The sequence below is a fragment of the Anabrus simplex genome, chromosome 1 (assembly GCF_040414725.1).
Source record: "Anabrus simplex isolate iqAnaSimp1 chromosome 1, ASM4041472v1, whole genome shotgun sequence".
NCBI lineage: Eukaryota > Metazoa > Arthropoda > Insecta > Orthoptera > Tettigoniidae > Anabrus > Anabrus simplex.
This window is the reverse complement of record NC_090265.1, coordinates 1,192,978,039-1,193,002,165: the sequence shown is the minus strand read 5'-3', so window position 1 is coordinate 1,193,002,165 and position 24,127 is coordinate 1,192,978,039. Positions and strand designations below refer to the sequence as shown.

The window sequence follows — 24,127 nt, the reverse complement described above, 5'->3', positions numbered from 1 at the left end:
CCTAAGATAATTTTGTGATCTTGTGAAAATGGACCTCTACATCTTGTGTAAGGCTATAATGAGGTGTACTTCTGCATCCACAGTATTTATTTATTTATTTATTTATTTATTTATTTATTTATTTATTTATTTATTTATTTATTTATTTATTTATTTATTCCAAAGGAGGCACCAGAGCCAGGGCTCATAATGGTGCAGTACAATTAATTATATTTGGCAACAAAGATGAGATTTGAGAACATCAGCTTCTAGGACAAAAGTATAATATACTGTACAATGAATAATAATAATAATAATAATAATAATAATAATAATAATAATAATAATAATAATAATAATAATAATAATAATAACTAAATCAGTACTATATAGGCTTGGCATTTTTAATTTTAGAAAAATAACAAGCTTGGTTTTAAATATGGGTAATTTAGTGGCTTCTAGAATATGCTCAGGAAGTCTATTGAAAAACTTTACAGAGAAATGCCATAAATAATTAGTACCATACTTAGTAGACTTTGATGATTTACAGTGAATTTTAGTAGATCCTCTTGTACTGTATGAATGTATATCAGAATTCAAGTTGCGAAGTGTGTTCGAATGAGCTTGTCCATTTTTCAATTTGTACAACATAATAGCTGAAGCTTTTTTACGAAGACCATCTAGTGACAGCACATTACAATACTGGTAGACCTGTATGGTTGGCGTTAAGGTGGGTAAGTTGAAGAGTATTTTCAGTGCTCTTTTATGTAAGATACTGATCTTTTCAAATTGTTCTTTACTGCAACATGCCCAGATATGAATCATGTAATTCAGATGGCTTTCAATTAATGCATGATAAATACTCTTCAAGAGTCCACGAGAAACTTTGTATTTATTCGGCTGAGTACACCAATAGCGAGAGTTATTCTATCACTCAGCATTGTGATGTGATTCTCCCAACTTAGCGACTCATCTATGCTAAGTCCTAGAAATTTGGTTGTTTGAACTCGAGGTATCACTTGGTCATAGAAACTTAAGTTGATGTCTAGTGGAAATGTACATAATGGTTTGTGAAATATGATATAGTTAGTTTTATTATGAATAATTCTTAGTCGGTTGGTAGTAAGCCAGGTCTGAATTAAAGATATGTCCTGTTGCATCTTTTCTTCAAGATTACATATACAATTCCCTGTGTAGAAAATATTTGTGTCATCAGCAAATAATGATCAATTTGCCAAACAGCGGCAAGTTACCCATATCGTTGAAAAATACAAGAAATAATATTGATCCTAGAACAGAACCTTGAGGCACACCAGTTGTTATAGTCTGCAATGTGCTTTCTACTCCCATACAACTAACGAACTGTACCCTGTCTCTGAGATAATCTGTAAACCAGTTAAGTGCTAAACCTCTAACCCCTGCTGCTTCCAACTTCAGTAGCAAAATGTTATGGTCAACTGTGTCAAATGCTTTCTGAAGATCTATAAAGAGGACTGATGCTACCATACATGAATCTAAGGACTCCTGTAACTTAATAATAATAATGTCTTCCACAGCATTGTAGGTACTAGAGTTAGGCAAAAATCCATATTGATATGGATAAAAATAGTCATTACATTGTAGGTAATTTAATAGCCTATCTTTGACCACTCTATCTAGGATTTTTGATACAATGGGAAGGACTGATAGAGGTCTGTCGTTATTGAGATCAAATTTATCAGACCCTTTATACACCGGTATGACCATGGCAATTTTTAACTCACGCGGAACAATACCTTCACTTAACGATTTAATCCGACTTTTTGTTTGGACCCTCAGCAATTCCACCGTCAGCCTAGGTTGGGTTGAAAACGTGCGGACCTATTATGAAGAGTGAGGAGTATATTTACAAAATTCATACTTTCATTAATTGGCCAGTAAAATTTCCGATATTCTCTATTAACATTCCTAAAGCTATATCTGTTTCCAAGTGTCGTTTTGTTCCGGTGTGTGGTATTTTTTATTGTTTCCTCTTTCTTAAATTTCGTAATAACGTATGATCTTTAACTACTTCTTGTTTGGCATTACTTTAATTAAGTGGTCAGTTTATGTTATTTGTGTAATAGGAGAAATCGTTTTGGTGTACTGTAGGCTACTGTAAATTACTTATTTGTTTCATCTTGAGAATTTGTTTATTGCATACTTTTAAGACCTTCCTTTCGTGAAAAAGTTATTTACAATGATTTTTAATTAATATCATATGAATTTTGTGTTAATTTGTTTTATGTTTCACTAATGTATTGTTTTAATAAAATGCGTTGTTTTATTTGTGATAACATGATGCGCCCTACTTATTTTCTTACTGTGAAACGTAGCTAGATAGCTTGTAAATAACAACCTATATTCAATACAGTCTTTGCTGAGCTGAGCTAGTGAGCAGACTTGTGTGGTAACGGTGCTGAAGTGCAGGAAAAGCAGTATGGGCGTAACAGTGCAGCAGTATAGGAGTGTGATAGGGAGACGGCACAACCGGGTCAAGTGGACCAAGACGGAGTGTAAATTAGGATTTAATAAAGAAACAGGACTGACAGAACTGTTGATGGCGGCAGCTATGGTGGCTACTCTATTAGTCATCGGAGGCGTCGAGATGAACCTAGGCCCATTGACATAGGAGGACATGGAGAAAATCAAGGAAGTTGTCCGCGATGCTTCTCAGGCTGACCAGACCAAAGAAATGCTCGAAGCACAGTTCCAACAAATCAACGATATGAAGGACAGCATAACCAAAGATCTAACAGAAATAAAGGCGAAGATAAGAGAAGACAAGGAAGAAAGAGCTATAATAAATCAGAGGATACAAGCGCTAGAAGAACAAGTACAGGTACTTCAATGGCGAGATAGCATAAGAACGGAGGAGGAGTAGAGAAGAAATATTATTATTTACGGACTGGATGAAACGGAAGGAGAATCTAAGATGGAATTGATGAGTTCAGTCTTTAAGCTAATGAGAGAGAAATTAGGCATTGATTGTACCGAAAGGGAGATATATGATGTGTATAGGATGGGAAAGAATAGGGGAAGAAGACCTGTTAGAATTTTGTTTCCCTATTAATGGCAAGCCGAATTTTGAATAGTGCGAGGAACTTGAACGGCAGCAGAATTTGGATAAAAAGGGATATGGACAGAAAAAGCCTCCAAGAGCAAAGAGTTCTACAATTCAATTTACGACAAGCAAAAAAAATCGAATCTACGGGCTTTTATAAGAGGAAACCGCTTGCATGTGATGGGAGATACCTGGGCGAGAACGTGGACGGTCAGTGATAAGGGTGATATGTTTAAGGAACGAAGTAAGCAGTTTGGGTCATCAGCGGAAGTGCATGGTGAAGGAGTGATGACACAAGGGATTCCTGAGTATACATGCGGTGCTGGGGTTGATAACCCTGGACAGGTGATTCAACAGTCTACGTCAGATTTTTCAGCGGAGTTAAATAACAGTGGGAGGAACGACGAGGCGAGCCGGATGTCAACAGCGGCGCCGCGGGGAGGAGCTGAGGATACTCCATGCGTAGGGCAGTGAGTCTAAAAGACATTTTTCAGAAGAAGGGGATGGGTTCAGGTAGTAGATTAAAAATCACAGAAGAACTATTTGAGAAGGACGTTATTTGCTCTCCGGAGGGGAGTATAATGGAAGTGGAAAGATCTAGAATGACTAGAAGTAAGTCAGGGAGTTTAGAACATAGAAGTAAAAAATAATTAGAGTTAAAGGTATCATGTGTTAATATTGAAGGTGTATGGAGCAAAATAGGTAACGAAGACTTTAAAGAGCTACTGGAAAAAATGGACATCCTTGGGCTTGTAGAAACTTGGGCTGATTACAAGAAAGACTTAAAGATAGAAGGGTGTATCGTAGGAGTCGATATGAATCAAGGAGATCCAATAGAGGAAGGATATCGGGCGGAATTTCAGTGGTTATCAAAAACAACTTAAAAGATAGAATACAGCTCTTAGAATCCGAGTTTAAGGAATTAATCTGGATAAGAATATTAGATAGGGCCAATTGGAGGAATGAAATATATATAGCTTTTATATATAATCCACCTTTGAGCTCCCCATTTGCGCAGAATGATTTTTTGAGAATTTAGCGACAGAAATTAGACGAATGAGAAGTACGTATGATCAGGCAAGTATTTTTATTATGGGCGATCTTAACGCGAGGATAGGGGACAAGAAACCAGTTTACAGTCAACTTGAGGACGGGGTATTAGTAGTTAATAGAAATAGCCAGGATAAAGAATGTAACAGAAATGGAGAAAAACTACTAGAATTATGCGCGGTAGAGGAGCTTTATATATTGAATGGGTGGTGGTTTGGATATGAGAGTAGAAAACTAACCTATATAGTAGAAAATGGGGGCAATACAATTGACCTAGTTGTATGCTGTAGGGATAGTTTGCAAATTATCAAAGAGATAAGCATTAAGGATTGGGCACAGGCAAATCACATGCCAGTATCTATAAAATTAATGATTCAAGATATAAGAGCGCAAGAGATCGTTTACGATAGCATACATGAGAGGAAAATACCTAGGTATCATTGGAGAGAAGAATTAGGAAATGAATTCAGAGAGTACTTCAATGGAGAAAATTTTGATATTTGGAAAATAGGTATTGTAAAATTGATAGAAGAGAATAGAGTGGAGGAAGCCCTAACCAGGATAGAAAATTTAATAGGAATGGCAGGAAAATCTATGAGGCAAAATCTAAAACGCAGATAAAATGTGGATGGTATAATACAGAATGTGTGAAGAAAAAGTCACTAGTTATGAAGGCACTTAGGAGATACAGGGTGGATGGTGGTAGGTAGCTAGAAACGAATTTTGTAAAAAAAAGGAAATACAGGAAATTGTTAAGAAAGACGAAGTCGGAATGGCAACAAAAGATGGTTGCAGACATAAATAAAAAGTGCAAGGACAATGACAGTAGGAAAGTATGGGATAAAATAAATCAAATAACCAAGAAGAAGTCGGGTTCTGGGGGGACCAATATAAGTCATAGTACATGGGTCCAGTATTTCCAGAAATTATTGAATAAAGAAGACAAATGGAGAGCTCAGCATGAGGGGATTACTGTTTCGGGGGTTTGAGTGTCACTCTTCCTAAATTAGATGAGGCTATTTCGACTCAGGAACCTGTTACAACGAGCCAAAAAGGGAAAATCAGGAGCTATTTCGGGTATCACATATGAAGTTTGGAAAGAGGTGGGAGAACGAAGCGGCATGTTGGAATTTTTGACAAAGATATTCAATAAAATCTTCGAGAAAGCGAAATTTCCAAATGCTTGGAAAGAGGAGATAATATGCCCTATATACAAAAATAAAGGGGATAGATTAAATCCAGGAAACTATAGGGGAATTACCTTATTAGATACATTGGGGAAAGTATATATGGGTATACTAGCAAATAGACTAAGGAACTGGGCATAGAGACATTCAATCCCGTCGAAATTTCAAAGTGGTTTCAGAAGGGGGAGAACAACACCAGATATTTATTGTGAGAACTCTTATTGACAAATATGTAAAGAAAAGGGATGGTAAACTCTATATTACATCAATAGATTTAGAAAAAGCATTTGATACTGTGAACAGGGGGGCAATCGTTACTAGATTGAGACAAGTAGGAGCGTCATGTAAAATGATAAGGGCTATAGAAAAGATATATGCTGAAGTAAAGTGTACTGTGTGAGTCAAAGAAGGAGTAGTAGTAGGAGAGATTATCTCTAAAATGGGTTTGAAACAGGGGTGTAAATTGTCACCGATTTTATTTATATTCATTAACGATATACTAGAATTTGAAGTTGAGGAAAGATTAGCACTGCCATGTTCAGAAAATCAGGATATTCCTTGTCTTGTCTTTGTTGACGACATACTATTGTTCACACTAACGCCAGTTGCAATGCAAAAAAGTATTGATGGTATCGAGAAATACTGTAAAGAATGGAATATGAAAATTAACGCACAGAAAACTAGAGTAATGGTGTGCAAAAACGGCAACAAATTAGCGAAAAAGGAAAAATGGTATATTGAAGGAGTAAATCTGGAAGTAGTTAACAAGTTAGAATATTTAGGAATTATCATATCAGGAAAAGGAAATTGGTATGAACACGTCATTAGGGCAAAACTGATTGGTGTAGCAGCCCTAGCTAGTATAAGAATATTAGATAACAGGATGCCTAATATTGATTTTAGGGTACAAAGAAATGTATTCAACGCTGTGATTAAATCCAAAATGCTATACGGTTCAGAGGTATGGGGCACAGAAATGGAAATAGTAATGCATGATTCAGTCACTAGTAGATTTATTAAAATAATTACAGGCTTACCAATATGTACAGCGAATGGTGGAGCAAGATTAATGTGTACAGATATTAATATAAAAGAAGATATAATTAAGAGACTAATAAAATATTGGTTTAGGATATAAAGGGGAGGAGGGGGAGAAATTCTAGATATAGCTTACCGGCACCAAATGAAGTATCAGGATGGGTACTGGGCGGGCAACTTAAAGAAAATACTGGAAGGAATTGGGATGGGGAACTATTGGGACAACGATTTAGACGAAAGGAAAGTGTGTGGGAGAGTGGCACAGAGGGTAGCAGATACAGAAATACAAAGGCTAACGGCTGAGCGTAATAATAGGAGAACTCTGGAGGAATTCATGAATATATACCCAGGTATGAAAATAATACATGATAAATTAACCAAAAGAGAATACAGGGGAATGATATGGTGGTTGATGGGAGTTTATAAAAATAAGGCATTTACAGAAGTTGCAAATACATGTTTATTGTGTGAAAAGGAGTTAGGAAATGCACATTTCTTGAGACAGTGTGAAAGTACAAGAGCATTACGGGTTAAATACTTGGAAGCGGAAGAGATAAATAAAATAAAGAGAATCTGAGTACTATACTCTTGTCAAATTAATAAACAAGGAATGGAGAAGGCAGGGAAACTATCAAAATTATTGACAATTGTAAAAAGCTTGTGGGAGAAAAAATGAATGTGGTGAATGAGGGAAGGGGCACATGCTGCTGAAAAAAATGAAACAGCGAAATCCGCACGGGTACACATGGTTAAAAGGATATTATGGGACACTCAAACTACACATACAGGAATGCCTGCTAGTATTTCAGAATGAACCAAGTCTCGGCTCTCCTACCTCGGGCGACCGAAGTTGGAAGAGGGAGACTCCAAATCGATCAGTACCCGTACACTGAATAAGAAGATTAAAATTGATTATAGTCAGTAGAAGAAAACACACGGAAAGTATTTACCTCTGAAGTATCATCTCTGTATGGGTTAATAATAACGAAGTTTTGTAACCATGTATGTACAAAAAATAACTTTGATTCACAGATATGGAACATTATAGAGTTTAACTCACTAATAAGTACGAGCGAAAATAATTATAAGTTTCGTATTATGTTTCGTTTTATATATTTGTTCAGTTTTGTTCCTTTGTTCCTTAGGTATTGTATATTTCTAATTAGTAGATTCAGTTCACTGATATAGTAAGCCGTACTGTATTCCTTCCAATGAGGTTGTTTGTTGTTTGTCTGCCTGTTTTATTTTACTTTGGTTTTGTTAGTTAGTTTGTTTTGGCTGCTGACGTACAGTAGAGTTTGAAGAGGGGGAGATAGGCCTGACCTATCTCAAGCTAAAGTGTAGATTCGGTACGTCTGCACGTGTAGAGTAGAGTAAGGTAGTGAGTAGTGTTAGGTTAGAGGAAGTAAGTTGTCAATGAGACAGTGAAAGATGAGCCGAGTTATGGATTCCGTCTCGGCAGTGTTGGTAGCACTAAGGTTTAGGCCCGATAAGATGGCAGCACTGCCGATGACAGGTGACGAATTTGCAGCTACTGCGATAAGGAGGGCAGCACGGTGCTCTCTGGATTAAAGGTGGTGGATGACAGCTGCACGTGGCTTTGTTTACCGATTCAAATCTCGCGCTAGTGAGGTTAAGTTGGTAGCACTGAGGTTTAGGTCCGTCAAGATGGCTGCACTGAGGTTCGCGATACGTTGTTGTCTGTCGAAAAGCACGTGGCTGTCAAAAACACGTGGATTTGTTTACCCATTCAAATCTCGCGCTAGTTAGGTTAAGTTGGTACTACCGGGCGAGTTGGCCGTGCGCGTAGAGGCGCGCGGCTGTGAGCTTGCATCCGGGAGATAGTAGGTTCGAATCCCACTATCGGCAGCCCTGAACATGGTTTTCCGTGGTTTCCCATTTTCACACCAGGCAAATGCTGGGGCTGTACCTTAATTAAGGCCACGGCCGCTTCTTTCCAACTCCTAGGCCTTTCCTATCCCATCGTCGCCATAAGACCTATCTGTGTCGGTGCGACGTAAAGCCCCTAGCAAAAAAAGTTGGTACTACTGAGGTTTAGGCCCATCAAGATGGCAGTACTGAGGTTAGCGATGCGTTATTGTCGATGATAGCTGTCAAAAAGCACGTGGCTTTGTTTACCAATTCAAATTTCCCGCGGGTGGTGGAGTGGGCCTCTGTGAAGGCCTCTGGCTGTGGTGGTGGTGGAGGAGGCCTCTGGCTGTGGTGGAGGTTGAGGAGGCCTCTGGGAGCCCGAGGTGGAGGTGGCGGCCGAATCCGACTATTATACTACTATTGTGCTCTTCTTTTTGCAAGACGTTTACAAGGTTCTCTAATTAGGCTGTTAGTTATCTCTAATGTGGCATCTAATCTTCTTCTGTTACATTTTTGCTTGCTTCTGCCACCGTCATTTTTTTCTTAGTAAAATATCGCTAACCAGAAGTATTGATACTCTATTTTCTGGAGTGGCTGGAGTATTTTGTCTCAAGTCTATCTTAACTTTTTTTTTTTGCAATTTTCTTTACGTCGCACCGACACAGATTGGTCTTATGGCGATGATGGGACAGGAAATGTCTAGGAGTGGGAAGGAAGCTGCCGTGGCATTAATTAAGGTACAACACCAGCATTTACCTTGTGTGAAAATGGGAAACAATGAAATCCATCTTCAGGGCTGTCTTCAATGGGGTTCGAACCCACTATCTCCCGGATGCAAGCTCACAGGCGCGTGTCCCTAACCACACGGCCAACTCGCCCGTTTATCTTAATTTGAATACCGAGATCGATAGCTGCAGTCGCTTAAGTGCGGCCAGTATCCAGTGTTCGGGAGATAATCGGTTCGAACCCCACTGTCGGCAGCCCTGAAGATGGTTTTCCGTGGTTTCCCATTTTCACACCAGATACATGCTGGGGCTGTACCTTAAGGATTGCGGATTTGGAAGCAGAATTGAAGAAAAGGGGCGAAAAATATCCGGAAAAATGCAAGAGTTGATTGAAAGGTAAGGAATAAATGCAGCAACTCCTTCTTTTTAGCGTTTTTGTTAAGATTGAATTCTTAAAGTACAAATAGCATTTTGAAAACATTCAAACATTCCTAATACAACATTTTTCTTTTCTTTTCTTTGCATGTTATAAGCGTGCATAAGGCACGATATTGGTGTGACAGCAGTGCCTGTGGGCTACGTCCAGTACGACTGAACTTCATTTCCGTGTAGCGCACGAGTTTCAGGATCTTGTTTCGGACCATAAGACAAATATAAATATTTCAAATTTGAAGTAATGAAATATTTCCTGTTCAGGAAGTCTGAAATTGATGGTGCTCCAGTGTCAAATTATAGGTCACTGTGTGATTCAGGGTACTGTATCACACACGTTGTTATGGCTGTTTTCCTACTTCTATATCTCCTTGCTCTCGGAGTTATTTCCAAGGTGAAAAAATGAAATGTCTTATGGCTTTTAGTGCCGGGATATCCCAGGACGGGTTCGGCTCGCCAGGTGCAGGTCTTTCTATTTTACACCCGTAGGCGATCTGCGCGCCGTGATGAGGATAAAATGATGATGAAGACAACACATACACCCAGCCCCCGTGCCATTGGAATTAACCAATTAACCGGGAATCGAACCCGGGATCCTCTGAACCGAAGGCCAGTACGCTGACCGTTCAGCCAACGAGTCGGACATTTCCAAGGTACCGGTGCCACATCTTTAAAATATCGAAGGTACAGCGTTCTCCTTAAGTCTTCGTCTTTCGCCTAACATTATTGATACCGGTATATGTCATATTTTTTCAGAATGTCACTACCTTATTATAAAATTATTTCTTAGTACTAATTAGCTTACTTACCAGTTTCAGTAATGACACAGTCTTCAACTGTAAAATGTTTCGAGCAGACTTTGATATTAGGAGTCAAATTTTTTATTTCGTAGGTCCTGCCTACGAATCGCATGCAACTACTTTTTACGGAAAGGATCTTACTTAGGAAATTGATGGTATGATGGTCGACCTTGATTTTGGGACACTGGGACACAGCAGTAATCAGGCATCACAATTTTCTTGTTGTCTTTGTTGTCGTAACGATATATTACATCTTTAACTTCATCATTTAACTAGGTAACTGCCAAAAAAAAAAAAAAAAAAAAAAAAAAAAGAAAAAAAACCACGTATAGAAACAAATGACGATCGACAAGCGCATACCGGATACTACACGTGAGACATCTATTGGTTGTGTTTCAGTATATTCCTATTTTGATGGTTTCCACTCTGTCCTGCTATCTCTTGGTAGGAATTGAAAACTAAAATCGTGTATGGGCATATGGTCATTTCATATGACGTTGGTGCGTGCGTGATACTTTAGCATCAATGTAGATTAGGTGACGTGAATGGCCCAGTTTTGTCACACGTTCAATCTCGGTATTGTTGGGGCTATTTCGTGAATTTTTCTGGGGTTAACCTCATAACGAGAATACTCAAAAATTCCAAAACTGAACAACGAAATTGTCATGGTGTTTATGCGACCTATGTGCTTCCTTTTATCGAAGTCTACTATCAGCAGTCATTGACCATCTGTGAGTTATCTGTAATAGTTTCTTCCTTAAGCCGTAAAACTGTCCTCTCAGCAACATATAATAATGTCACTACTTGCTTTTCCGTGATCTCCCTCTGTTTCACGAAGTTTTATGAATTAAGTTTTATGTATGAAATGCAAGGATCAATATGATCCGCTGGGAAAATTGGTAGAGGGGGAAGTGGCGAATTAAATACCCAGGTATTCTATTATATTGTAGTTTTATTTAGCTGGACTAGTAATCAGTATTATTATGTTTGTACTGTAGTTCAATTAGAAATTTTGGAGGAATAGGAGAAATCGCTGATTGATTGTTTTGTTTTCGAAAGCCTTACCTGGTTGCAATGGAGTCCCTTGAGCATTGATATTTCTTCAATTAACAGAATGGGACACTGTTTGACTTATTCGTCGTATGCAATTGGCGTCCTTTTCTCAGAAACATTAAGCTATATTTGTTTATGGCTAGTGAAGTCAATGCTAGTAGGATATACAAGTGGTATTTTCCTGATCTTTTTTCTTAATGGATGAATTATTGTAGAATTGTACGAAATCTTTGTAATTTGAAATGTAGATACTGTTTTATAGATAGCCTGATAATTTATGGATTGGGTGGTAGGATCAGAGAGAACTGTCATTCCACATGTTAGTATGAACTGTGTAAACAGATGGAAGATTTCCTGCAGTGGAAAGTGTCATCATCATCATCATCATCATCATTAGGTGGGGTATTTCTGAGACTGTCATTAAATTACTCATTACTATTTGGTGTACTTCAGTGTCAAGAGCACATCATGAACTGTTACCTAGTACAGCACCGGTACATCGTCTTTGGCCATTGTGGAATGACTGATCAATTAGCCTAATCCTTTCCTCTATTAAGTTTGTCTCGTGATTCATAAAACCTTTAAATTGTGTTCTAAAATATCTTACTTTTCAGACAGATCAAGGACACTAAGGTCTGTTATCTACTTCATTGATGTAGGCCTTTGTATGTGAATATTTAGTTATTTTATGGTTATTAGTGAATTGTGCTTAAATTAATGCAAACATTACCGTATACTGAAGTGCAAAAAACAACAAAGACAAATATATTCTTTACATTTTTGTACAGGAGAAAATCCTGAATATTTCCCCTTTTAATGCTCATAGTGCATCTTATTAAATGATTGTAAGTCCTACAAATGAATGAAGTGAATCTCATTTATTTTTTAAATGAGTACCAAATTTTTGGTTAAGTAGACCTTGTGCCCTAAAATGCTCTTTAGAAGAGACTTGCTAAAAATCAGAAACATAAAGTGCTGTGTTTGGAAGAGATAAAGAGTTGACCAAGAGAGATTGGATGGGAAAAGTGAAGAAGAGAATCCACCTGAAATCATACTTTGTAGAGTGGTATGATTGTTGCCATCCGAGTATAATTGTTGCTAGTCTAGTGGGGTTTGTTTTAATATGGTCCTCAAATATGTTTCCAAGCTCGATAGCTGCAGTCATTTAAGTGCGACCAGTATCCAGTATTCGGGAGATAGTAGATTTGAACCCCACTGTCGGCAGCCCTAAAGGTGGTTTTCCGTGGTTTCCCATTTTCACACCAGGTAAATGCTGGGGCTGTACCTTAATCAAGGCCACGGCCGCTTCCTTCCCACTCCTAGCCCTTCCCTGTCCCATCGTTGCCATAAGAGCAATCTGTGTCGATGCGACGTAAAGCAAAAAAAAAAAAAAAAATATATATATATATATAAAAAAATGTTTCCTCAGCATTCATTGTTGTAATGTGGGCTAGGTCTATACAACCTCTATGAATGAAATATTTATTGCAGCTAGTAGCCATAGTTTACAGTAATGGTTCATTACTGTGTTATTGTCTTTTACCTCTGTTGTTTGCACCATAGTAGGCTATTTGCATCAAGTACAGTAGGCAAATTCAGTAGCAGGATTATCGTGATTGTTGTCTGCAGAACATGGTATCAAATGGGCCTATGGTATGAATTCATTGCCCTTGTAAGATTTTCTTCATATCTAGTTTTGAAAGTTAATTGACTATGTAGGTATGTTTTCCCACACTGAGCAAAAACCTGTTGTTTGTTTATCCTTTTTGGTATGTTTCTGTCCTTTTTCATAGGTTTTGTACCTTTGATTTACTTCGTACACTTGTTCATCTCCTTACCAGTTCACATGATTCTTTTTCCAGAGAGCTGCTCAAGTGATTATTGTATTTTAGATTTAGGCAAGTGTATGATCTTGTTGACAGTGAGTGAAAGATGGATGATAATACTACTGTCATATATGGGATTTTGTACCTATAGATCTGCATATCGTCGTTGCACCTATGAAAACTGCTATGTGAAATATTTTGGCTTTGAACTTTGGCTGGTAAGGTTCTGTCATCGAAGGTTGAAAATTGCACAAATTGTACCAAACAATTTTCGTTCTTAATAATGTGTGTGCTGCAGGCCGGTGTTTCTGTGACATCATCTCATAGTGGTTTCTGCATGTTCAGTGACAATATTCTCTACTGTAGAAAGAAACTATGGGAGTACTTCCTTAGAATGTTTATCTGTAGCCTATGTCTTAGTGTTTCACTCACCTATCTGAGGTTTTTGTTGTTGAGAAGTGAATATGGTTTATATTTTACATTGTGCACTTCTGCAGTGTTGTTCCTGTGCATTACCGAGCAAGTGGCTGTGTGGTTTGGGTCACGTAGCTATAAGCTTGCATTCGGGAGATAGTGAGTGCGAACCCCACTGTCAGCAGCCCTGCAGATGGTTTTCCGTGGTTTCCCATTTTCACACCAGGCATATGCTGGTGATGTACGTTAATTGAGGCCACGATTGCTTCCTTCCCCGCTCCTAGCCCTTTCCCATCCCATCGTCGCCATAAGGCCTATCTATGTCGGTGCAATGTAAAGCAAACTTTTCCTGTGCATTATTCCTATGACTGATGAATTAAGCTGTCTGTATTGTGACTCCTTCATCCTTTGTGAACTTCGTTTGACTGGAATATAGAGTGGACTTGCACTTGGTGTTAACCTTCAAACTGGGTATGTGGGGTGCTGAAGACATCTTTTTGGATAAGTTTTGAGTTTAAAATAACATTATTTGTGTTCATTCTACGCGTGTTTATTGTCTCCAGGAATAGCATTTATAGTCTGGGGTGTCATCAGCGCCTCGCATACCCAGTTACGTTATACATTGTGTCGAGTTGTTTATTATAATTGAGCTGTTGCTTCTGTGTTGTTTCGGGAGTGTGTGTTAAAATTAATAATTGTTTTAGGTGAAGTGCAGTTAAACAGGTAAGGAAGCTCTAGATGAAGTTTCAGAAGACGATAGTGGTGGTAGTAGTGATTATTGTTTTAAGGGGAAGCTCAACTAGACAACCATCCTGTATTAATAATAAACAGAGAGAAAAATGGATGGGATCTGACACCTCTGAAAAATGAAGGTACTGGTGAAAGATATGAGGACCACGAAGGGTGTGAAAATGAAAGACTCCTTAGGCCGTGAATGCTCTAATACCGTTGGAGTTGGGAAAGAACAAGAGCTGGCCAAGGGAGGTTGGATAGGATAGATGAAAGTGAGGAGCCTGACACAAGTAAGTGAAAGCAGTGCCAGGGCCCCTTGGCCACCAACCTACGCTGCCAAGTTTAGAACCCCTGGGGGTAGGGGTGATTACTGTTTTAACCCTTTCATATCTGATGTAAACTACAGATTACATGACATTAATTTAAAAGTTTCAACGTGAAAATGAGTAGGGATGTAACTGACTATTGGAAACTGCAGTTTACACTCTCTAGTTGAGATATGTACTACTAGATGCCATCATTAATCAGTGAGAATCAGCTGTTAGTAGCTTCCAAGAGCTGCTTCCTGTCTTACTTGCTAGATGGCAAATTACGTTCTGTAAACTTAAGTTTTACTTATATTTCCCTGTTGGATTTTTTTACATTACATTTACGAGTAGGAGTGATATTTGGATAGTTATACTGTATTCTTCTTCTTTTCCTACTGCTTTTTCCACACCTGTGGGGCCGTGGGTACGAACTGTGTCGCACATGGGGATTTGGCCCTGTTTTACGACCGGATACCCTTCCTGATGCCAACCCTATATGCAGGGATGTAATCACTATTGCATGTTTCTGTGGTGGTTGGTAGTGTAGTGTAGTGTGTTGTGTGAATATGAAGAGGAGAGTGTTGGGACGGGCACGAACACCCAGTCCCGGAGCCAGAAGAAGTAATCAGAAGCGATTAAAATCCCCGACCCGGTTGGGAATCGAACCAGACACCCTCTGAACCGAAGGCCAGTATGCTGACCATTCAGCCAATGAGTATTAACAACATATAATTCAGTTAATATAAGCTTGTACAGATTGTACAACATAAGTGTTAACTGAGGTTCACATTGGGCAGTTGTGTATGATGTTAGGTAGCTTGTCTGTCTTGTGTACTAACCAATGCAGGATCTGCTTGTATTTGCCCAAATATATAATGCCCGTGAATGTAAGAAATTATACTCGGAGTTATATCTGTATTGGCTTTGCATAGAACTAAACTTTTATTCCGTATTTTCAGGCATTGATGAAGCAAATATAGAGCACCTCTTAGGAATTGATTGGAATGAATCCAGCATAGAAGAAGGGGAAGATGCCCTTCATACGAACTTGGACTATCTGGCGATGTTTTGTCTTTAAAATATATTTCGACAATTGATTTGCTTGAGTTGGAGTTGTCAAATAGGCCTACCTGAAAGATAAGGGGATATGGTGCCACATATTGGAACAGTACGATCTGACTGAATGGATAACTGTCCACTGCTCTCTCAGGAGCAGCTCAAAAAGGAAGGCCAAGGTTTTTATGACCGGCGGGTTTAAACAAACTTGGATATCAACATTGTTCGATGGCTGGGCAGTAAGGCAGTACAACTGATCTCGTCATACTGCGGTGTGAACACCGCCAACACATGCAAGCGGTACAGCCACAAGGATAAGGTCCACATTGAAGTGATAAGACCTCATATAGTATAATACTACAATTTGTTTATGGGTGGCGTAGATCTAGCCAATACCGTATGCTCATAGAACTGTACCGGATTGATCTTCGTTCAAAGAAATGGTACACCAGAATAGTATTTTGGTGCCTAAATTCTGCTGTGGTCACTGCTTGGCTGTTGTACAGACGTCATGAGAAATGTCAGAAAAAAAGAGATTTTCACACTAGTTCAATTTATTTCAGTCACAAATTGCAACTGGTTTTACTTAGGAAGATTCCTGGAAGGAAGAGAGGTCGGACTAGCCAGGACGGCTGTGAGAAGACAAGGTGGTGTCGAAATGAAATGCAGCCTAATGTCAATGTCCACTACATAATTATGCAGAATCAAAGAAGAGGTGTAAATTATGCATCAAAGGAGTTACAACAGTAATCTGCAAGAAGTGCAAGATTCACCTATGTTTCGTTCCAATACAGAACTGTTTCCTTTATTACAACACATCGTATGGCATTCTTGTGACTTATTTATATTCACATTCTGAGGCTGATGATCATGATGTTCTATTTCTTGAGTATTGTTTATTTCTTATTCACTTACAATTTAGACTAGTTTGCTAATTTTAAGTTCTCTGAGGCTTTGTTCAAATGTGAGGTGAAACTGATGACCATGATGTTATATTTAATTTGTTTCATGGATTTTATTTTGCTATTTTTGATGGTAATTTTAGAAGAAATTGTTGAGGTTAATGTTAAACTACTGTAGTAGCAGTTCAATAAAGATACTCTTGGGGCCAGACAAATCAGTAATTCTTACCTGAACTGCCCAATGTAAACTCCAGTCAATATGTCACCTATTTCTAGACTTTCCCACAAAATATTTTTTTATGAAAAATGTACTAATAGGACCCTAATTGAGAGGAAAACTTGGTAATTTATTTTTATTGCTACGTAAATTCATAATTCAGGTATCAAAAGATTAAGAGGAAGTACAACTGGCCAACCATCTATCTATATATATAAAATAAGAGTTTTGTCTGTACATTGCTCAGAATTTGAAAAGAATGGTGTATCTGTATCGGTCATATCCACAGTAACAAGGAAATCCACTTTTTCCTTTTCCGTAATTTCTGTCTGTATGTATGTATGTATGTATGTATGTATGTATGTACACGTATCATGAGAAAACGGCTGAAGAGAATTTAATGAAAGTCAGTATGTAAAGTTGGGGAAAGAGCCACTACAATCTAGGCTATAAATCATTTTATTCTTACCGATCTTGATAGCTGCAGTCGCTTAAGTGCGGCCACTATCCAGTATTCGGGAGATAGAGGGTTCGAACCCCACTGTTGGCAGCCCTGAAGATGGTTTTCCATGGTTTCCCTTAATTAAGGCCACGGACATTTCCTTCCCACTCCTAGCTCTTTCCTATCCCATCATCGCCATAAGACTTATCTGTGTTGGTGGGACGTAAAGTAGCTTGCAAGAAGTTGCATTTTATTCACGCTGAGTAAAATGGTAGTTATGGGAAAGGCCCAAAAGTTAATTCTCAAATATTTGTTATTAGTGGTCCTATCGATAAATACTGCATAAATAATGTTATGTAGAGTTAAATTTCCGATCATTTATGTCTTATACATTTTTACTGTACCGGCTATGATAACGCATATTTTCATAAATTTGTATTTTTGTTGCTAAGTCCATATCAACGCCGAGCCACGAGAAAATGGGTTAACGGGATTTAATGAAAATCGGTATATAGAGTCGGGGAATAAGAAACTAAAGTCTGAACTATAAACAATTGTTTTCACCCGGGATGAAATGGTAGTTTAGGGGAAGGTGCCTAAAATTTAATTGTTAAATATCTATGTTATTGATCCTATCAAAAAGTACTATATAACAGAATTTATAGAGAATACATTTTCCGGTCATTTATGTTTTATACAGTGTTACTGTACCAACTATGATAAGAGTGGTACTTGATAGTAAGAGGAAAACAGAATGTGAAGGCCTACAATATCGAAAGCTCATAAAATTGCAAAAATAACAGTACGTTAACTATTGTTTGTTGTGATGTTCTTTGTCTCTAATGCTGCCACTTATCTCCGATAAATGGGGTTACCGCTGCGTACAGAGTATAACAGCCTGCCTGAATACTGGCGGGAAATAGCAGGGGAGTTAGATAACTTTCTTCTCTAGCATACCATTCCTGTGGTTCATGCATTTTCTGATACTGCTGGTACGTAACTTGCTGGTTCATCATAGTATTCCAGCTATTCGATCCCTACCCTGATGCTCTTATTGGATTGATCAGTGTACACATGTTGTATGTTGGGTATTCAGCCCGAAGGCTGGTCTGATCCTGTACAGCTCTACCAACAGCTGTCATATATAGCCTAGGTGTCACTGAAGAGGCATACTAGGGAAATGAAGAGTGAGATAGTTTCACGTTGCTTTCCTCACTGAGCCAGAAGTTGCTGTTACATATCAGTCTGCCAAGCCCACCGAAATGCATGCACCAACCGACCCTGTGGGCGATATATTTACGCCATTCATAACAGACTGGCTGCATAAGGAATGCTATAACTAGAATCATTCATATCTTGGTCACTTTCATATTGTCAAGGCCAAGGATAGGACTGAGACAGGTCAATGAAAGTAACAAATTTATTCTAACCTATACCAAACGACATAGTGCACTGTATACACTACATCCCGCCAGCAAAGGCAAGAGTGTGCACAATTAACGGAATAATGTCAGAGGTGCGCTTATGGCCTGGTCTAGAATTACAGTTTACCAGGCGAGTTGGCCGTGCGCATAGAGGCGCACGGCTGTGAGCTTGCATCCGGGAGATAGTGGGTTCGAATCCCACTGTCGGCAGCCCTGAAGATGGTTTTCCATGGTTTCCCATTTTCACACCAGGCAAATGCTGGGGCTGTACCTTAATTAAGGCCACGGCGGCTTCCTTCCAACTCCTAGACCTTTCCTATACCATCGTCGCCATAAGACCTATCTGTGTCGGTGCGACGTAAAGCACCTAGCCAAAAAATATAAAAAATTTGGCCTATTCCAAATTATAGCACCACAATTCTCAAAATAACTCAAAATTCAACCCTGAAATGAGCCGTTTCTTACGAAAGCTTCTTCCTCTTCACTTTTATTAATTTCTACGTCCATTTTATTCCAAATTAGCAGCCAAGAGTGGGTTTCTCCTCTGGCTTGGAGGAAAATTTTCCTTCAAGTCCGATAATTTCCCCCCGCCAGTGTAGTGAATTGAGATTTTCCATCTCATTGGGTACTCCTGGGAAACAGAGTAAAAGGGCATAGTTTTTGCCCTGGGACTCTCCGCCCTTTGCCCCGCTCTACCCCGAAAATAAAAGTGTGTTCACGGCTGTTTGCGGCCTGGTCATTCCAGCTCTGGAACTTTGGACTGTTAGATCGGTATTGTACTACTGTTCGTTAAAAGTGAGAAAATGTGTTGTTTTCATATGATCGAGTATTTCATATGATAGCACTGTTTTTAATCGCGACATTCCTACTGGCGTCATTGTAATGACCTACGTAGATTTCAGTTGGGAAAACCACTAAGGCAGTCTTTCCGAGGATGTAAAAAGGTAGGTGGAGAGTCAGAGCCTGCCATTATAACAAAAATTATCCAACTTGATTGTGACTGATGGTACGCAAGAGAGCTTACCATTACAATGAAAATTCCCTAACCCATTCTTCACATAGAAAAAGAAGTTTAGTGACTTCCAGTCATGTTTCTAGGGTAACGTTAAGAGCTATGCAATTTATTACAAACTTACGTGTACACTACCTAACATAGAATTCTCTATACAATGTAGAATTCCGTAGCGAAGCACGGGTACATCAGCTAGTCCTTTATATAACACTAATCAGAGAGGAAAGAACAGAAGGGATCCAACACTTCAAAAAATGAAACTAAACTTATCGGCTAAAGAAAGACAAGGGCCGCAAAGGGTGTGAAAATGAGACTCCCGCTCTTTATTCCATAGACAGAGTAGCTGTGGATGGCGTGGCAGCTGGGGATGTTTGTACCTTAGTTCGCTCGGGCATCTTCAGCGAAGGATTTCTGGCCACGGGCGTAAAAAAGCTGAAATGGCAGGATTTGAAAACACGTTTGAAGTTCACAAAAAAACAAAAACAAATCAGGAGCCAGGACCTCATTCCTTTATCTCATTTGTGTATTCAATCAGTAATTTAAGCTTAACTACTGATGTTTCCATGCTTTGCTATGAAATTCTGCATTATATACAGAATTCTAGGTTAAGTGGTATACACACTGAGAGTAAGATTATATTGAATTGCACGACACTACTATGAGAGTATATCGTCTTTATTCCAAAGACAGAGTAGCTGTGGGTAGGGTAGCGTGGCAACTGGGTGTGTTTGTACCTTAGTTCGCTCCGACATCTTCAGCAAAGAAGTACCGCCCTGTAGTCAGCTAGATGCAGTTGCAGTTCGCACTCTGTTGCCAGTAATGACAACGGTGCGCAACGTGTACATTCCACTGGACTACGATCTTGGAATCCATGCACTACAAGATTTAATCGCTCAGTTACCTCCTCCTTTCCTCATGCTGGGAGATGTGAACACCCGTAACACACTCTGGGGTTCTCCGCTTCCTGTGCTAGGGGGAGGATGTTCGAGCGATTGATAAACCTGTTCGATATTTGCGTGCTTAATACAGGGGAACCAACACATTTCAGCAGCACACATGGCACATTCTCACACCTGGATGTCACTTTGTGCAGCCGTGAGCTAGTTCCCCTGCTACGGTGGCAGGTACTTGACGACCTCTGTGATAGTGACCACTTCCTGATAATTCTATCTCTCTTGAATCAAAATAGCCCGAAATACCCAAGTGCTGGTTACTTCGGCGGGCAAATTGGCCAGAATTTTTGAAACGCGTAGTGATGGCCAATGATATGCTGGAGTCTGTTGATGACCACGTTTCTCCCATTGCTACTGGAATTTTGGCTGCTGCAGAGGAAACAATTCCTTCCTCGTCCGGCATTCATCGCCGGAAACAGGTCCTATGGTGGGCAGACGAAATTGCAGCAGCCATACGTGATCGCCGACGGGCTTTTAAGCATTATGGTCGCAATCCTACGATGGGCAATCATATCACATTTAAGTGTCTGCGTGCGAAGGCCCACTTTTTGATTTGAGAAAGTAAGAAAGCTATGTGGGAAAAGTATGTGTCTTCCATGACGGCACATACTCCGTCATCACAAGTGTGGACAAAATTCCGCCGTATTGTCAGGAGTACAGAATGTGCCCTCAGTACCTGGAATCTCTAATGGAGATATAGTTATGATTCCTTATTCATTGCAGACCACATCACATCACATGACATTTCGCAGATACTTCCAGCTCTAGGAGATATGACTCTACATTTCTTCCAATTAAGCGCGATGCAGAGGTACACCATCTCTGTTTCGCCTCTAGTGCTTCGCATACGTACAACATGTCTTTCACGGAGTAGGAGATGCGGAGTGCACTTGCGTTATGCAGAGACTCGGCTCCTGGAACGGGCAAAATCCACAATCAAATGCTAAAGCATTTGAGTGGAGTGAAGATGTCTCAAGGATATCCTCACCCTGTTCAACAGAATATGGAGTGAGGGTGTGTTTCCATCTCAATAGCATGAGGGAATTGTGATACCAATTGTGGTGATGGTGGTGATTATTGTTTTAAGAGGAAGTACAACTATGATACCAATTCCCAAGCCAGATAAAGATCCAAAACTTCTGGATAGTTATAGGCCAATATGACTTACAAATGACCTCTGTAAGCTATTTGAAAGGATGGTTTACCGGTGTCTTGTGTGGACCATGGAAAAGGAGGGTCTCTTGTCTAACTACCAGTCTGGTTTTCGCTCTCATCGGTCTGTCGCTGATCATCTGGTCAGACCGGAGAGCGCCGTTCAGGCCTTTCTTCAGATGGAACACCTAGTTGCCGTGTTTTTTGACCTGGAGAAAGCTTATGATACTACCTGGTGATATGGCATTTTCTCCACACTACACGAGTGGGGATTTTGGAGAAATTTGCTAACGTTTATTGAGAACATCTCCTTCCGGCTCTTTCGAGTCCGAGTAGGGAATGCATTTTCCTCAATATTACGTTCAGGAAAATGGAGTACCTCAGGGATCGGTACTTAGTGTAACGCTGTTCGCAGTCACCATTGACGGCATAGTTGCCACTGTTGGGCCCGCACTCGTTCCGTTACTATATGTAGATGTCTTAGCTCTACATTACAGCTCCGGAAGGCTGGCATTTGCTGAGAGACAGCTACAGCAAGCTATTAACCGAGTCGACAGATGGGCCCTGCAATGGTCCGCCTATTCAATACATATATAATTTATTACATTTAGTACATGTTTCGTCTCCTAGGGTACATCATCGGATATAATAATCTACAATGGTATATCAGAATAACAAAATTAAATTCTTAAACTCGAAAGACACATTAAAAATGTAATTGTGTGATAGGACATTTAAAATAAAATATTGGCAAACTTTGTTAAAGTTGCAAGCCATATAATCAATAAAACTGGTTGAATTGTTCATTAAACCGTTGATAAAGTTCGTAGAAACTAACAGTTGTATTTATAAAATCTTAAAAAGATCATCGTCGTGAATAAGAAGTTCTGTCTACGTCGGCTTGCACATCCCGAACCAGAGTTCTACTTGTGAAACAGTGTCTTACCAGTGGTAAGACACCTGCAGATTCCTGGGTCTCAATTTTGATATGAGACTAATGTGGCAGCTCCACATCCGTCAGTTAAAGGTTGTGCTTGCATGAAGAGACTTAACATGCTTAAGTTTCTCAGCGGCACTTTGTGGAGAGCTGACCGTGCAGTGCTGCTACGATTTTACACGGCAACGGTCCTCTCCTGAATTGACAATGGAAGTGCGAATTATGGCTCAGGATCAAAATCTACGCTTAGCCTTTTAGACATTATTCACCATAGTGGAGTTAGGTTGGCAACGGGAGCTTTCTGTACTAGCCCCATTCCCAGCCACACGCTGAAGCGGGAGTTCCACTTTTACGGATAAGGAAGCAGCAGTTACTCCTCACGTACGTTGCCAAAATTCGTGAAATGCCACTACATCCAGGTTATCAATGCATCTATCGTACCAAATACTTCCAGAGGTACGAAAACCAGCCAAATGCCACACAGCCGGTTGGGTTTCGAATTGACAGCCTGTGTTGTGATTTGAATATTGATATCAGTGGTTGTCTTGAACAAACTTTTAGCGAGGTACCTCTGTGGTTGGTTCCGCGACCGGATATACATCTAGATCTACTCCGTGGACCCAAGGTGAACATGGATTCCTCCGTTTATCGGAGGTATTTCCAGGACTTTGTTCACCAGTATCCTGCCGCGAGGCATATCTTCACGGATGGTTCTAAAATGGGAGATAATGTTTGTTGCTCTTTCGTCACCGATGATATCCGTTTCAGACCTGAAAGAAAACTGGAGGTGTGAATTTTTGTTTGTACGTCAAGAACTGACTAAAATGCTCCTCAATACACATATTAATAGTTTATTTTACAAAATAAAAACTAACATCCGAAAAACAGGACCCACACAATTGTGCGTATCAAACTTCAAAACCTCGTATCACGTACGATGGTGTAGCTTCAAAATTTACGTTCACTAACCAATGTACACACTTCATTGAATATATTCCGGTATTCAGTAAGGCTTCTAGATTAATATAAACGCAGTAAATAAATACTTACTTTCGGCACTACTGCTTCCTGCCATCTCGCCGATCAACTGTGCTTTTTAAACTCTTCTTCCTTCGCCCTGGCGGTCAAGCGCATACTAAAATCAATTGAAATACATGCCACGTGTCCTGCGCAATCACTGCAGTCCGGTGTAGCGCCGAAAAAACATCAAATACGGTCAGAGATAACTAAAATACGAACCCGCACAATTGTGCGTACTCGGTCTGAAAGGGATATAAGCACGAAGATCTCGCTTCCTAGTGTATGTAGCGTGTATACTGCTGAGCTTTACGCCATCTTAGAGACTCTGCAGTTTGCACTGGGTGACGAAAGAAGGCACTTTCTAATGTATACCGATTCGTTAAGCTCTCTGCAGTCTATTGAAACCTGTTTCTCGCAACACCCACTGGTACAGCAGATTCATGACATTCTAGCCAGGTTAAGTGATGCTGGCACCAGAATCACTTTTGCATCCAAGCCACGTTGGGATTGCAGG

General features: G+C 39.6%; 1 protein-coding gene across 3 annotated transcripts in view; it reads left to right on the top strand.

Annotated features, from left to right (window-relative positions):
- Window positions 1–10,712: 10,712 nt before the first annotated feature.
- The window catches only part of Sec16 (Secretory 16), a 753,833-nt gene continuing 740,418 nt past the window's right edge, over window positions 10,713–24,127 (top strand). For 2 of the 3 annotated variants that reach the window (XM_067137541.2, XM_067137539.2), the window contains exon 1: window positions 10,713–10,896. The gene's annotated coding sequence lies outside the window, so the exon portion shown is untranslated. Of the gene's footprint in view, window positions 10,897–10,990; window positions 11,097–24,127 lie in introns of those variants that run through there. The other variant, XM_067137540.2, reaches the window with a different exon arrangement.